At 38.7% G+C, this 16,784-nt stretch overlaps 1 non-coding gene across 1 annotated transcript; it reads right to left on the bottom strand.

Annotated features, from left to right (window-relative positions):
- Positions 1-1,544: 1,544 nt before the first annotated feature.
- Positions 1,545-1,617, bottom strand: TRNAD-GUC (transfer RNA aspartic acid (anticodon GUC)). Its single transcript has one exon. It is a non-coding gene; the product is annotated as a tRNA-Asp (tRNA).
- Between the last annotated feature and the right edge of the window lie 15,167 nt (positions 1,618-16,784).

The following is a 16,784-nucleotide window of genomic DNA, read 5'->3' as shown; positions in this document are numbered from 1 at the left end:
TTGACTATCCATCTTGATATGCACCCATTGAAAGTAGACATCTCGAATAGATACTTAAGTGGATCCATTCGGGAAACTACAAAGACTGTATGCACGAGCATGTAATGTCTTAGCTTGGTTGTGGCCCATGATGTGTCTATTTTATATATTATTTTACCCCCGTCCCTTGGTCATAATTAGTAGTGTTTTTTGGCTCTTTCGAGCCACTTTTATTACTAATTGGTGTTTTCTAGTGTTTTCGTAGTTTTGGTTTAGTTTTGTAGGAAATTGCTCTTTTGGAGCATTTTCCCGGGTTTTCATGGATCAACTACGGAAATTGGAGGAGCACGACCATCTTTGAAGCCCAAGGCCGGTTAGAGTCATCGAACCGGTAATTAAGGGATCGGTATATGTGATACCGGGGCATTTAGACTGAGTATTCAAGACCGAAGTGGAGATCCAGATTGGCCCGAAGAATTAAAGCCTAATCGAAGTCCAAATAGTGGCCCAAGAGTGGCGCCCAGCCAAAGAGGCTGGCGCCAGGAGGCGCGCCCGGCTGGGCAAGGGAAGCAAGGCTGGCGCCCGAACTCGCGCCCGGCCGGGCGCGAGATTTGTACTAGAGGGAAAAAGGCACGCCCGATCGGGCGCGTGTTATTTTATGGAGTTAATTTTTGACGATTAAGTTTGTTTTAGTTTAGGATTCTTTCTTAGTATAAATACTTTTCCGTTAAGCGAGTTTAGGACCTTCTTTTACTCTTTCTTAATTCTTTCTTAGATTTTCTCTCTCTACTTAGCTCTTAGATTAGTTTCTCTCTCATATACTTTGTTCTTAACTCTATTCTTAATTCCAGATTTCTTTGGTAACAATTTCTCTTCTCTTAATCCTATTTATTTATTTTTATTCCTTTGATCATATCTTGTTTTATTACTTTGATTTGTGTAGATTTAATTATGTGTGAGTAGTTATATTTCTAGGGTTTGTGGGGATCCATAAATAATACGAAGGGGTTATTTATTGTTGTTGATTATCAATGCTAGATTAATTTTCTATTGATTGATTTAATGCTCTGTGACTAGATTTGCGCAGATCTTTTATGCATGAGTTTGACAATATTGATTCGAGATTCGAGAGATGAGAATTGATGTTTAGGTCTAGTTTCAATAGGCAGGTTATTTTTAAATGGTTAGGTCGAGATTCGAGAGATGAGATTTAATACCGGTAAATTAATTGTGTGATTGTAATACGTAGCGAAAGCCGTTTATGATCTGAATAATTTATGCATTGGTGATTGATTATTATGTTTTACCCTAGAATATTATTTATTGGTGAACCTATGCCCTAGACCTTTTATTCATTGTTTTCTACTTATTCTAAATCTCCGTAGTTTAGTTTTATATCCAAATTTACATATTGGTTACTTGATAATTTAGATTACTTTAATTAATTAGGAATAGAAAGACCAGTTTCCCTTTGGATTCAACCCTACTTCCGTATCTATTATTAGTTACTGGTTTTAGGAATTACTTTTGATTAGGTGATACGACTTTAGCCTGTCAAAATTTGGCGCCCGTTGCCGGGGATCGAACCCGGGTCACCCGCGTGACAGGCGGGAATACTTACCACTATACTACAACGACCACTAACTAATAATACATTTTGACAGGCTAAAGTCGTATCACCTAATCAATGGGACTAGTAACCAAGCTTGGGACTAGTAACCAATGGGGCAAATCAGCTTGTAGTGTGGCTAATAAACAATAAAAAGTCAAAGCAACAACATGGGTAGCAAGAAGGGAACAAATGTATCTACAATCATCTAAAGGATACCTAAAAGAACAATGACCTTCGTCCTCCACAATGTGCATAATAATGAGTCATAAAAACATTACTTATAGTTGCAAACCAATACTCAAATTCATTGACATACCAGGAACTAACACACATTCCTAACCAAGTCAACTAGTCAAGCACTATATTCACAATCAGTTGGGCAAAATTGACTCATGTTAAGGCATCTAAGCAATCAAAATTCAAATCATGATTAACTAATCCACAATGCTGATCATCATATACCAAGAATAAAAAAAAAAAAATTTCTCAAGTAAGGGGCACAGGGAAGCATGATTATTCATTGGAACGTATTTTTAGAAATTTTTTATTTTTCAATTTTTTTGTATTTTTTTCATATATAAGAAAGCAATAAAACTAACCTAGAAAGCAAAAAAAATCTAAACTAAGAAAACACACAAAAAATAAAAGAAAAGAGAAAAAGGAAGATACCAAATCCAAAGTCTTGAATACTCTTCGGTCCACGGTTATGGGATCGATGCTCCTTTTGGTGATTGATACCATATCTTTAGTAACAATTTTTGCCCGATCGGGTGCGCACCTAGAGGGCAGAAATCGAGTAAAATATGCCCGATCGGGCAAAGAGTCCCTTCCCTCAGGTACAAATCTCGCGCCCGGCCGGGCGTGAGTTCGGGTACCAGCCTTGCTTCCCTCGCCCGGTCGGGCGCGCCTCCAGGCGTCAGCCTCTTTGGCCGGGCGACACTCTTAGGCCACTATTTGGGCTTCGATTGAGCTTCAATTCTTCGGGCCAATCTGAATCTCCATTTCGGGTATTGAATACTTGGTCCAAATGCCCCGGTATCACATATACCGAGCCCTTAATCATCGGTTCGATGGCTCTAACCGGCCCTGGGCTATAAAAACTTGTCGTGCTTCTCCAATGCTCGTAGTTTCTCTATAATATCTCGGGAAAATGCTCCAAAAGTGCAAATCCCTGCAAAAGTCAACCAAATCTACGAAAACACTAGAAAACACCAATTAGTAATAAAAGTGGCTCTAAAGAGCCAAAAACACTACTAATTATGACCAAGGGACGGGGGTAAAATACTATATAAAATAGACACATCAAACTCCCCCAAGACAAACCTTTGCTTGTCCCTAAGCAAAGTTCTCATCAATGAATAAATAAATATGCTTCACCCCAAAAAGTTAAAATCAAGCACAAACAATTCAAGGTAAATCCAATAAACATTCTTCAACGTCAACCAATCAAATCCATTTAATTACCCTTCCTCCCTAACAATTGTTAACAATTGTCAAATAGAGCAAACAACAAGAGCATATAGAATTCAAGACTAGTGCTCACACACTCAACTCTCATTTATATGGCGAGTAAAAGATGTACTCGATCGCTCTCCATCCAACCCCTTTATGTGAACAATGCCCTTCCAACTCACACTCTCGTGTGTATAAAAAGATGTACGCTCAACCTACTAGTCGACTCAAAATATGTCAAATCATAACTTGCATTGATAAACAACACTTTCATATTTATACAACTTTTATGCACAAAGGTCGGAAGGTCTTTAAAGCGTGTAATGAAAGGCTAGGGTAAAGAGTAGGAATTATTTGGGAACAAGTGAGAGAAAAGCTATGCTTAAGGGAGAAAATCCTAGTAAAATCCATGATCAAAATAAATAATGATTAAAATCTCCTACATAACCCACTCTAACAAAAATCCACCAAATATACTCCAATTATGAACAACAATCCCAACACTGAAAAATTTCACTCATTAGATATAATAATGAAGAACTGGAGTGAATAAACAAACTTTTTTTTCCAAACTTGAATTTTTTCATTGAAGCTCAATTTTCTCTTTCTTTTGAACAACCTCCAACTAGAACATTTGAACATTGAACAATTTTTTTCTTTTTGCTCTTTTTTTTTTTTTTTGAAGTTCACTTTTTTTTCACTTTTTTTTTTCTTGAACTTTTTTTTTTTTTCATAACATCATACTTTATTTGTTCAAGAAGATATAACTTTCAAACTCATAAAAAATAAACATGATCAAGAACAAAATAACTTCTCAAAACCCACCCAAATTGTGCAAATAATAAGCACACTACAAACTCCCTCACCTCACTCACTAATAGCTCCCCCAAGCCAAGCTTGGTACTAGTAACCAATGGGGAAAATCGGCTTGTAATGTGGCTCATAAACAATAAAAAGTCAAAGCAACAACATGGGTAGCAAGAAGGGAACAAATGTATCTACAATCATCTGAAGGCTACCTAAAAGAACAAATGCCTTCGTCCTCCTCAATGTGCATAATAATGAGTCATACCAACACTACTAATAGTTGCAAATCAATACTCAAGTTCATTGACATACCAGGAACTAACACACATTCCTAACCAAATCAACTAGTCAAGCACTATATTCACAAGCAGTTGGGCAAAATTTACTCATGTTAAGGTATCTAAGCAATCAAACTTCAAATCATGATCAACTAATCCATAATGCTTATCATCGTATACCAAGAATCAAAACAAATTTTCTCAAGTAAGGGGCACATGGAAGCATGATTTATAATTCATTGGAACATTTTTTTGGAAATTTTTATTTTTCAATTTTTTTTGTATTTTTAATATAGGAAAGCAATAAAAAACTTCACTAGAAATCAAATAAAACTATACTAGAAAGAAAATAAATAGAGAAAAGGAAGAGAATTACCAAAAACAAGATCACCCCCTAAGCCAAATCAAGCAATGCCCTCATTGAATTGGGATTGTAGCTAGAGTAAGTAGTCCTCATCTTCATCCATCCTCGAATAGCCTCCCCCATGGCTAGAACCGGCTCCTCCATGGCTCGAACCACCACCTCCGTAACCCAAACCACCTGTAAAATAGTTAGGGTCTACATTACCCCCAAGTCCACCAAAAGGAGCATCGATCCCATAACCGTGGCCGAAGAGTAGTCCACATAGGTACCAAAGAGGCTAGCGCCCGGAGGCTAAAGTCGTATCACCTAATCAACAACAATGAGGAGGTTTGGTATCTTATCCAAAGACCAGTATCCCTGTGGATTCGACCCTACTTCCCTATCTATTATTAGTTAGTGGTTTTAGCAAAGCCTTTAGCATTCCCACACTGACCTTAGGAGGATGGTAGGCTCCATTGACCAGAGGATAGGGTACCTTGAGAGGAACCAGGGTAGAGCTCTTTACCCTATGTACGATGATTATGCTCGTCAGGGCAACATTCCCGACGATGCTATTCACCCTGACTGGTTTCAGCCTCCACCCCAGGGATACGATAGGGATCCTACTGCCCATGGTATTTATACCGACTATTCTTCTTTCCATGGGTACGGCTTGGACATTCCTTTCGGGGGACCGGCGGGGGGGGGGGGGGGAGTTTTCATGCTGGGTTTTTTTTGTGGTAGCTTTTCTGGTGCAGGTGGTGCAGGTGGCAGTGGAGGTGGAGGTCTCGGCTCCATGGATGAGGATGATGAGGACTAGCTATGTTGGGCTAGTTCCCGAGCCAATGAGGACATTGTCAGATTCTGGCTTGGGGGAGACTTTGGATTTGGTATCTTTCTTTTTCTCTTTTCTTTTATTTTTGGTGTTTTTTCTTAGTTTAGATTTTTTTTTTGCTTTCTAGGTTAGTTTTATTGCTTTCTTATATATGAAAAAATACAAAAAAAATTGAAAAATAAAAAATTTCCAAAAATACGTTCCAATAAATTATAAATCATGCTTCCTTGTGCCCCTTACTTGAGAAAATTTTTTTTGATTCTTGGTATATGATGATAAGCATTATGGATTAGTTGATCATGATTTGAATTTTGATTGCTTAGATGCCTTAACATGAGTCAATTTTGCCCAACTGATTGTGAATATAGTGCTTGACTAGTTGATATGGTTAGGAATGTGTGTTAGTTCCTGGTATGTCAATGAATTTGAGTATTGATTTGCAACTATAAGTAATGTTTGTATGACTCATTATTACGCACATTGTGGAGGACGAAGGCATTTGTTCTTTTAGGTAGCCTTCAGAAGATTGTAGATACATTTGTTCCCTTCTTGCTACCCATGTTGTTGCCTTGACTTTTTGTTGTTTATTAGCCACATTACAAGTCTATTTTTCCCAATTGGTTACTAGTCCCAAGCTTGGCTTGGGGGAGCTATTAGTGAGTGAGGTGAGGGAGTTTGTAGTGTGCTTATTATTTGCACAATTTGGGTGGGTTTTGAGAAGTTATTTTGTTCTTGATCATGTTTATTTTTTATGAGTTTGAAAGCTATATCTTCTTGAAAAAATAAAGTATGATGTTATGAAAAAAAAGAGAAATTCAAGAAAAAAAAAGTGAAAAAAATAAGTGAACTTCAAAAAAAAAAAAAAAAAAAAAAAAAGCAAAAAAAAAAAATTGTTCAATGTTCAAATGTTCTAGTTGGAGGTTGTTTAAAAGAAAGAGAAAATTGAGCTTCAATGAAAAAATTCAAGTTTGGAAAATAAAGTTTGTTTATTCATTCCAGTTCTTCATTATTATATCTTATGAGTGAAATTTGTCAGTGTTGGGATTGTTGTTCATAATTGGAGTATATTTGGTGGATTTTTGTTAGAGTGGGTTATGTAGCAGATGTTAATCATTATTTATTTTGATCATGGGTTTTACTAGGATTTTCTCCCTTAAGCATAGCTTTTCTCTCACTTGTTCCCAAATGATTCCTACCCTTTCCCCTAGCCTTACATTACAAGTTTTAAAGACCTTCCGACCTTTGTGCATAAGAGTTGTATAAATGTGAAAGTGTTGTTTATCAATGCAAGTTATGATTTGACATATTTCGAGTCGACTAGTAGGTTGAGCGTACATTTTTTTATACACACGAGTGTTGTGAGTTGGGAGGGCATTGTTCACATAAAAGGGTTGGTTGGAGAGCGATTGAGTACATATTTTACTCGCCACATAATTGAGAGTAGAGTGTGTGAGCACTAGTCTTGAATTCTATATGCTCTTGTGGTTTGCTCTATTTTACAATTGTTAGGGAGGAAGGGTAATTGAATGGATTTGATTGGTTGACTTTGAAGCATGTTTATTGGATTTACCATGAATTGTTTGTGCTTGATTTTTACTTTTTTTGGGGTGAAGCATATTTATTTATTCATTGATGAGATCTTTGCTTAGGGACAAGCAAATGTTTGTCTTGGGGGAGTTTGATGTGTCTATTTTATATAGTATTTTACCCCCGTCCCTTGGTCATAATTAGTAGTGTTTTTGGCTCTTTCGAGCCACTTTTATTACTAATTGGTGTTTTCTAGTGTTTTCGTAGTTTTGGTTGAGTTTTGTAGGAAATTGCACTTTTGGAGCATTTTCCCGGGCTTTCATGGATCAACTACGGAAATTAGAGGAGCACGACCATCTTTGAAGCCCAAGGCCGGTTAGAGTCATCGAACCGGTGATTAAGGGCTCGGTATATGTGATACCGGGGCATTTGGACCGAGTATTAAAGACCCGAAGTGGAGATCCAGATTGGCTCGAAGAATTGAAGCCAAATCGAAATCCAAATAGTGGCCCAAGAGTGCTGCCCGGCCAAAGAGGCTGGCGCCTGGAGGCGCGCCCGGCCAGGCGAGGGAAGCAAGGCTGGCGCCCGAACTCGTGCCCGGCCGGGCGCGAGATTCGTACCTGAGGGAAAAAGGCACGCCCGATCGGGCGGTGCCTCGCCCGATCGGGCGCATGTTATTTTAAGGAGTTAATTTTCAACGATTATGTTTGTTTTAGTTTAGGATTCTTGCTTAGTATAAATACTTTTCCGTTAAGCGAGTTTAGGACCTTCTTTTACTCTTTTTTAATTCTTTCTTAGATTTTCTCTCTCTACTTAGCTCTTAGATTAGTTTCTCTCTCATATATTTTGTTCTTAACTCTATTTTTAATTCCAGATTTCTTTGGTAACAATTTCTTTTCTCTTAATCCTAGTTATTTATTTTTATTCCTTTGATCATGTCTTGTTTTATTACTTTGATTTGTTTAGATTTAATTATGTGAGAGTAGTTCTATTTCTAGGGTTTGTGGGGATCTACAAATAATATGAAGGGGTAATTTATTGTTGTTGATTATCAATGCTAGATTTATTTCCTATTGATTGATTTAATGCTCTGTGACTAGATTTGCGCAGATCTTTTATGCATGAGTTTGACAATATTTATTCGAGATTCGAGAGATGAGAATTGATGTTTAGGTGTAGTTTCAATAGGCAGGTTAATTTATAAATGGTTAGGTCGAGATTTGAGAGATGAGATTTATTTCCGGTAAATTAATTGTGTGATTGTAATGCGTAGCGAAAGCCCTTTATGATATGATTAATTTATGCATTGGTGATTGATTATTATGTTTTACACTAGAATATTATTTATTGGTGAACCTATTCCCTATACCTTTTATTCACTGTTTTCTCCTTATTCTTAATCTGCGTAGTTTAGTTTTATATCCAAATTTACATATTGGTTACTTGATAATTTAGATTATTTTTATTAATTAGGAATAGAAAGACCAGTTTCCCTGTGGATTCGACCCTACTTCCCTATCTATTATTAGTTAGTGGTTTTAGGAATCACTTTTGATTAGGTGATACGACTTTAGCCTGTCAGCCCACACCAATGCGAGGCACAATTACTCAAGTGGTGTGTAGTGTACTTCATACTCGAGCAGCTTTTTGCTTAGATAGTAGATTATGTTTTCTTTACCTTCTACTTCTTGTGCTAGCATGGCTCCCATTGTCTCTTTGGTGACTGTTAAGTACAATCTAAGAGGTATCCCTGGAAGTGCTGGTGCTAATACAGGAGGATTTGCGAGATAGGCTTTGATCTTTTCAAAGGCTTTTTGACACTCATAGTCCCATACTACTGGTAAATTCTTCTTGAGCTTCTTGAATATTGGTTCGCATATCGTTGTTAATTTTGATGTGAACCTACTTTTATATTGCAACCGGCTAATAAATCCTCGAATTTGTTTCTCGGTTTTGGGGGATGACATTGACATGATTGCTTTGATCTTAGTCGGGTCTTTCTCTATTCCTCTAGAGTTATGACATATCCTAAGAGCTTGCCTGAGGTAACTCCAAAAGCACACTTGGATGGATTCAACCTCATATTGTATTTTCTTAGTCGTTCGAAGAATTTTCTCAAGGCTACTTGATGTCCTGGGAGACCTTTTGACTTCACAATCATGTCGTCCATATATACTTCAACCTCTTTGTGCATCATGTTATGGAGTAAGGCAGTCGCTGCTCGTTGGTAAGTAGCACCCGCGTTTTTCAACCCGAATGGCATTACCGTGTAACAGTAAGTACCCCATGGTGTTATGAATGTTGTTTTCTCCATGTCTTCTTCTTCCATGAGAATTTGATTGTATCCCGCGTATCCATCCATAAACAAGAGTGTAAGGAGGGTGATCCCATCATAAAGGGTACTCTCCTTAAATGCCCATGGCCACTTAAAAGCCTAGGACTTTACACTTGTTAGGGTGTACTAGGATTTGAATTCCTGACTGTTTGGGGGACCTTGAATTAGAATTGATGCTATCATTACGTTTTTTGTAAGAAAAAAATTAGGGAGTCGCCAATGAGTTTTAGGAAAAAACTTATAAACCTCGTTCATGCCTTTCTTCCATGTGGAGTTCATGAAATAATTAGCACGAATCATAAGTTTACCCATGCCCAAATTGGTCTATAAACCAGAAATGAGTTCGGGAGCGAGGGTACTAAAATAACGTTCCTTTTAGAGGGGAATCGTTATCCTAGCCCTAGTGCGGCCTCTACTAGCTCTTCCTTTTTTACAATTTCATCACCAAACAATATATGCAACGCGATACCTAAAACTATGTTAGTTGATTTTATTTACAAGCATTAATTCACGTAGGAATTACATCGTAATGTCGTTATTCTTATTTAATCAAATTCGTGAATAGGACAAGAAAATAAACAATATTCGCCTTGGCTTAAGTGATCAACGAAATTTTTTTGAAATCATTTCTAATCTTTATTTAACGCAAGATACTATGTGGAATTGATTAATTAATTATTTTAAAGGTAATCAAACAACACAAATTAATTAATTAAGGTTCTTTTAAACAAGAAAATAAATGTGATTTAACAAAGTGCTCGGGAATTTACCACTTCTCTTTGCTAGATCTCCGTTTAGAGCACTTATGGATTCCTTCTTATTGGGGAACCTCCACTGTAGTAACAAAATATCAAAAGGGTGAGTGTTTAGGACAAGAGGGGCTAGGTTGCACAAGTCACAAGTACTTCGCCAGAGTTTTAGGTTATTTTCTTTCTGTTTAAGCCTCGGTCTAAGCTCGTATTTATAGGGAATGATTAGGTTTAGGGTTACGAGCATTCTGCTGCAGCAGGGGTCGCGCGCAACAGGATGAGTTGCGCGCGGCATCCTAGGGCAAGTGATTAGGTTGTGCTACTATGGGCAACGCAACTAATTGTCGTGCGTGCGGCTTTATGGTAAGATTCGATTATATATTTTCCGTATAATTCTGAATCTTTCGCAGCGCAACTCTTAAGGTTGCACTAGGTGTCGCGCGCAACTGAATTAGTTGCGCGCGGCAGCCCAGCGCGACTGTTTGAGATGCGTGCGGCTTTTTTAGCGGCAGCACTAAGATTTAACCTAGGCGCTCCTAAATCCGTCATTATTAGGTTTTAAACACGAGCTTAAGCCTAATTATGATCGGGTTTTGTTAATTGGACCTTTGTTTTGGATTTAATCTTTAATTTGGGTTAGTCTTTTGTGTTTTGTGGCTTAACTAGTCTTCCATAAGTATTATTCACTTCGATCCAACACGAAGATGGTTTTTTTTATCGTCATTTCACATCCTGTCAAGACAGGAGGCCAAAAGTAGATGTCTACAGTTATCCCCCACTTTGATCGAGTCTAGAATAGATAATGATCAAAGTAGTCAAGGAAATAAATCCGAGACTCATTCTGCGAAGTTCTCTAAGGATAGAGAATCTTTCAGTACTGTTTAAGGTTGTCGAAACAAATCTTGATTCACTAAGTGTTTGAAACAAGTAGCTATTAAGGCTAGAAAAAGTTTTTCCTAGTGCGCTAAAGAATCAAGATTGATCCTTTGCAATTGTAGAACGCTTTTACAAGTAAAGGTGTTCTGGGTGATGTCAAGTCATGAGAAGAGATCGGTTTTAAAAGGATAAAAGGGGAAGATTTCCTCTCAATCGTGTCATCATTGGTCTAAAGTCCCTCGATATGTTATTGAAACTTTAGCCTGACTTTAACAAATTAAAATTTGAAAAGGGGTTTTCAGTATTTGAGCCAAAATGATCCGGTATTCGAGCCAGGTCTAGTTTTCGAGCAGGATCTCCACAAGATAGAAATAAATGTCTCAGGACTGGAGGCATATATCCAAATTCAGTGAGAGGGAAGAAATTCAACAACTCTCTCAGTAGTTTTGTCCACAAGATAAGTACACGTGTCTCAGGACTGGGGGCACGTGACTACATAGGCGCGACATCGTCTCGTCGCTTCTTTATACAGGGGATGATTTCGACACCCTAACTGTCCGGTAAGTTAGTAAGCGCACTAACTACCGTATTTGCTCCCATTCAAGAAGTGCCTATTCCTGATGGTTCGGTGCGCCTGTTGACTCATGTGCTAACGCCTACAGTAATTCTCTACCTTTTAGTCTCGAGAGGTAGATCTCTCAAACCTTGGGCTGAAGTGAAATTTTACGCAACACCTACGCCGTACAATTTTGTGTCGTGCGATACGCCAATTGCATTTTTACGTTGCATGAAAACACCTTCCTTTTTGCTTCCAACGTGAAAAAAAGAAGAAAACCCGGACATTTTTAACGTAAGTACAGTAAAATGACAAGCCAGTCTATGGGTGCTTTTACGTAAAGCACCACCACGGAACGTCTTAAGGCATTCTACGAAAAACGTTCAAAACGTATGCTTGGGGAAGGCACAAAGCATGGTGTGCATGCAAGAATGATGTAATAATCTAACAAAGAAGAGAACAAACTACAATTTGCAAAGCAATTTAAAAAGATTTTGATAATTTGCACGCCATTACGTCTAATAACGAGAAAAAACAGTTGAAAAATGATCAAACAGATCAAAAACAAGATTCCGGTCATTTTAGAGACCAGTATCCGCGCGCAACTCAGAGGGTCACGCTAGCCAGGCACGCGCATCGTTCTGAGTTGCGTGGGTATGCCACGCGCAACAAATTCAGTTGCGCGCAACATTTATGTCAGTAAAGTGAAATCGCTGAATGCGATTTTCACTTTACTCTTTTTTTCTCCTTTCTTCGCCATTTTTCGCCCTTTTATCTCTCTAGGAAGCTCGGATTTTTGCGATTTTTGAAGCTGAAGGAAGCAAATTTCGTTTGTAATTCATATTTGCCGTAAACCAATGTAAGTTTTTTGCTAAAACTCGTTCTTTTCTGGCTGAATTTGAACGATTTTCGAATCGTTAAACCCCAAATTTTGAATTTGGGGGTTTTTGATTCGGTTCTTTATTCTTGAAATTGTTTGCTCTATGTTAACATGCTATGTTTAAGGAGTGTTTTGCAACAAATTTCATGAAAAATGGTTAAGTATTGAATCTTGTATGAGCATTTCTTTGTTTAAGTTCGTTCTTGCTCTTTTCCTTCGAATTTTGCTTGATTTTATTTCTTTTTCTTGTTCATTTTGGTTATAATTGCTTATTATGAAGTAGATTATAGTGATGGAACCAATATTACTTTCATAATTCATTTTCACGAATTTTGAATCGTTGGAAAATGGCGCGAAACATACTCTTAGCTTATTCTTGCCATGTTCAAACTTCAAAATTGTTTGGTAGACGATAACCATGTTTATATTACTATTATTCGTCTAGAATTAGTTGATTCTTTGAGATTTTTGAAATACAATCCCTTGAATACTAAGTTGAAACTGGTATAGGATGGCTTTTGTGGGTGTTAGAAGCACCCATCTACTGAGTTTAACTGCAAGTATCGTAGCCCCCAAGTATGGGTGGCATTTGATTTTCGTGTTTTGCCCTATCGACAGCCGTTATGCTGCCAAAATAGGTCTATAATACGTATATTAGTTTAGTTTAGGTAATAGAGTAAACTAATTAAAGAAACTTTATCCATCATTGCATTGACTTGCCTCCATTCGTCGATGCTGAGGAGATTCTCGGTGGTGCAGACGAGGCAGTTTGCCCTCGGAAGAGGGTGACCCGTCCTCGAGAGGAGGTTCGAGAGTGATGCGTCGTAGCCGATTGACGTCGCCAATAGGATTTGGTTTGGGAGGCTCCTTCCAACTAGGACCCTAAGGTCCTTAAGTGGGACCCAAGGGTCCTTAAGTGGGACCCAGACCATCATGTTTCGATCAGAGGGTGGCGCGGCATTGTGAGTTTTTCCGCGCCTTTATTTCTTTCTCTTTTCCTTTGTTTCTCCTTTTTAAACCATAACCGTTTTTTTTTATTTTTATTCTTTTATTTTCCTTAGAGTGAGCCTAGCATGCGCTTATACGGCTCTGGTGACCTGCGAGCCTATTTTGAGAGTTTTCCCGAGGTGGCAAAGGAGATTGGAGCACTTTTCGGGATTGACTCCCAACTGACGGCTCTTTAGGATTTTTCGAGTCAGCCTGCATTGTCAGCAGGATTCCACCAACACTTTCCACTTTCCATGGGGAGATATGACAGTTACCCCTTTCGATTTCTCTATGATTACGGGTTTTCCTTTTGGAGGCGAGCCCGTAGTCATAGAGTTCGTTAAGGGGTCAGACGAGAGACTGCGTTACCTTGTGGGGTACCGTCTTGCGTCGGCCCTTCATGTGTACGCGCAGTCTTATCCATACTTGGTTCTTGCCGACGAGTTGTCGGCTGACGAGCTTGATCGACAGTATACACCTGAGCAGCTAGCTCGGATATACATTGCTCACGTTCTTTCCGTCACCATCTCGAGTGATCGAGGAGAGCGTTTTGCCATTGGGTTACTTATTTGCCTCAGCGATTTGGGGCAAGTAGGTGACCTGAGTTGGGCGGAGGTGTCGTATGCCCGTATGCTTATAGCTATGGGCAAGGCGACCCGAGTGATGGATTCCGCGGCAGTTACTGAGGTGCCTCGGATCTCGCTTATGTGGCATGGTCGTATCCTTAAGGTACGTGTTTCAAGCTTCTTTCGGTTATTACTTTCGCCTTTTCCTTTAGGCTTATCTTTTCTCGGTTTTAGGCTTGGGGATACTCGTACCTGCCTCTCTTAGCCCCAAGGTGCCTGGGGCTGCTTGTATTCCTATCGGCCATCGATTGGTCGCGATTAAGAAGAGACGAGCAACTTCTGCCGGCAACTTTCGCTAGAGGATCCTTTCGGCGACTCGTGCGTTGGTGAGTATTCCAACTACATGTGTATTCTTTGATTTTATTTATCTTCTAACGATTTTTCATGTGGTTGTATTCTGTCCTTGGAGTTTGATCGTCGGAGTCCTTGAGGCTATCCGGTCTGGCATGGTTCGTTGCCGTTTCCGGGCCCTATATCCGGGACTCTCGGTACTCTATAGGACATACGCTTGGTTTTTAGGCGAGCGTGTTCTCTGGCAACTTTCGTTCGAGGAGCCTTTGGTTCCTGCGGATCCCCCGATCCGGATGTTACGTCCGGACTTGCTGTCCATTGAGGATCGAGCTCAGGCGATCCTTGGTTATCCAGCGGAGCAGCTGGTGCTACCAGAGGTTTCATATCGGGCTTTTTTAGCATCCAGGCTGACTCCTTTTCCGGATTTTGTTCCGGTTAGTACTCTAACTCTCTCTTTTCCTTATTTCTATTCATTTTTCGGAACTTTGACACTTTTATCATTTTTTGTCATGTATATTTTAGCAGGTCGAGCTAGGTGGTTGGGTGCCTCCGACAGCGGAGATCACGTATACCGATGCTGTCGGATCGGTAATTCGTGAAACCCTTCCAGCAACAAAGGATGACGAGGGGATACCGTTTGTACCTGAGACAGTTGAGTCGATATATCTTTTGTGTATATGTACTTATTTATTTTTTGTTTCATATACATTTGTTTACTAACTGTCGTTATATTCTTGGAACAAATTCCGCGGGAAACGATGAACGACATGGTGAGGACTTTACGTGCTTTCCGAGTTGCTTATCGGAGAACCCTCGTGACTTTATCATTCCGTGATCATCGAATGATTGCTGTAAGTTTTATTTCTTTTCTTTTCAACGAAGTTATTACATTCATGTATTAATCTTCGTTTTGGATTTTGTAGGATGTGTAGCAACCGTCTAGTAGTCGCCAAGCACCCTGATTCCTTTTGTACACATATTGTTATTTTTTTTAGGAAACAGATGTCTATATATTTTTTTGCATTGTTGTACACATGACACATTTGTATATATGTCATCATTATTATATTTTTTTTGTTTCCATGTGTACATTATTATTATTTTTAAAAGCAAAAAATTTTCGAGTGAGGGAAAGGGTTCCCGATTTACCCCCCTCGAAAAAATAATCAAAACTCGAAAAAGGAAAGCGAAAGGAAAACAATAAAGAAGAAAAAAAAAGAGAAAAAAAAGTAAATAAGAAAATAATAAAAAAGAAAATAAGGAAGTAGGGAAATAATAAAAAAGAAAATAAAAAGAAAATAAGTAAGTAGGAAAGTAATAAAGAAAATAAAAAAAGAAAATAAAAAAGTAGGAAAATAATAAAAAAAGAAAATAAAAATAAAATAAGAAATTAGGCAAGAAAAGGGACATAAAAGAGTTAAAAGGAAAGCGTATGATTCGTCTTAAGATTTCGTGAAGATTCCGTCATTATGTGAGCCAAAATACGAAAATAAATCCAACTTACACGCTGCGACAGAGGAGACGCGCGCAACCGCATGAGTTGTGCGCGGTTGTCGCGCGCATGTGAATTAGCATGAGTTGCGCACGCCACCTGTTGGTGAACTTTCCTTTAAGCCGAATTTGTCGAAAATTTGCCCCTCTTGGGTCTTTTTAAACGTGGTTTCTTGTAGGCTTTTGATCATCCCGCATTCATTCGCCTAGTAATATAAGAAACTAAAAAGAATTAATCTCTCTAAATTCTCATTCTCTCTCTCTCTTTTTTTTTTGTTTTTTTTTGTTTTTTTTTTAACAATGGTGAAAACCTTTTAACAACGTTTGAAGCAATGGGTCACTTCCCTTTCAACCGAGGACAAACTAGCTTTCAAAATTTACCACCTAGACCCTCTATTGAATTATATGCAAATAGTGGTTAACTTTGATTTTCTTCATGCCGCAGTCAACCATTAGGAATCTAACCACCATCTTTTCTTGTTTAAAGGGGACAAAATTGTCCCCCTACCTGGTGAGTTTTAGGCCTTGCTAGGTTTCCCTACAAATATTCTCCCTGTGACTTATTGGCCTACCTTGTCGGATCCCAAACCTATATTCCAAAGATTTTTTGGCTTGTCCAACAATGATATGACCGATATTGGAACTGAAGAAGGCGTTAACTTGATTCAATTTATTGAACATTTCGTTGCCCCTCGTGACAACATGAATAAACAACGCTTTAAAATTCGTGCTTTATGTTATTGTCTTGTTGTTAATTGTTTACTTAGGAAAGGCAAAGAATACTGAGATTATTCCATGGTGTCCTTAGTAGAGAAAATAGAGGGATGTCATTCACCCGCTCCTTTGGCTTTGGCGGAAACCGTTCTATGTTTGAATTGCCTTAGAGGAGACCCTAGCGAAAACGGTTTCATGGGAAATCCACTCCTATTACACGTACGTTTTTTTTTCGGCGTTTATCAGCGCAAGTTACAAAGTTACGCTGGCATGACCAGCGTAATCTTCTTCGCTGCGCGCGGAGGGTACGCGCAACTAGTTTGGCTGTGCGCGCCACCTGCTTGTCTAAAAAATCGCAAACTGATTTTTTTTCTTTTTTTTAAGATTTGGCTCATGGAGCGCTTGTGAATTGTTGATCAGCCACAAAACCTTGAGGCTAATGGAGT

This window comes from Chenopodium album, chromosome 3 (genome assembly GCF_948465745.1).
Source record: "Chenopodium album chromosome 3, dcCheAlbu1.1, whole genome shotgun sequence".
Classification (NCBI taxonomy): domain Eukaryota; kingdom Viridiplantae; phylum Streptophyta; class Magnoliopsida; order Caryophyllales; family Amaranthaceae; genus Chenopodium; species Chenopodium album.
Note: the sequence above shows the minus strand (reverse complement) of the source record. Positions and strands in the feature narration are given on the sequence as shown.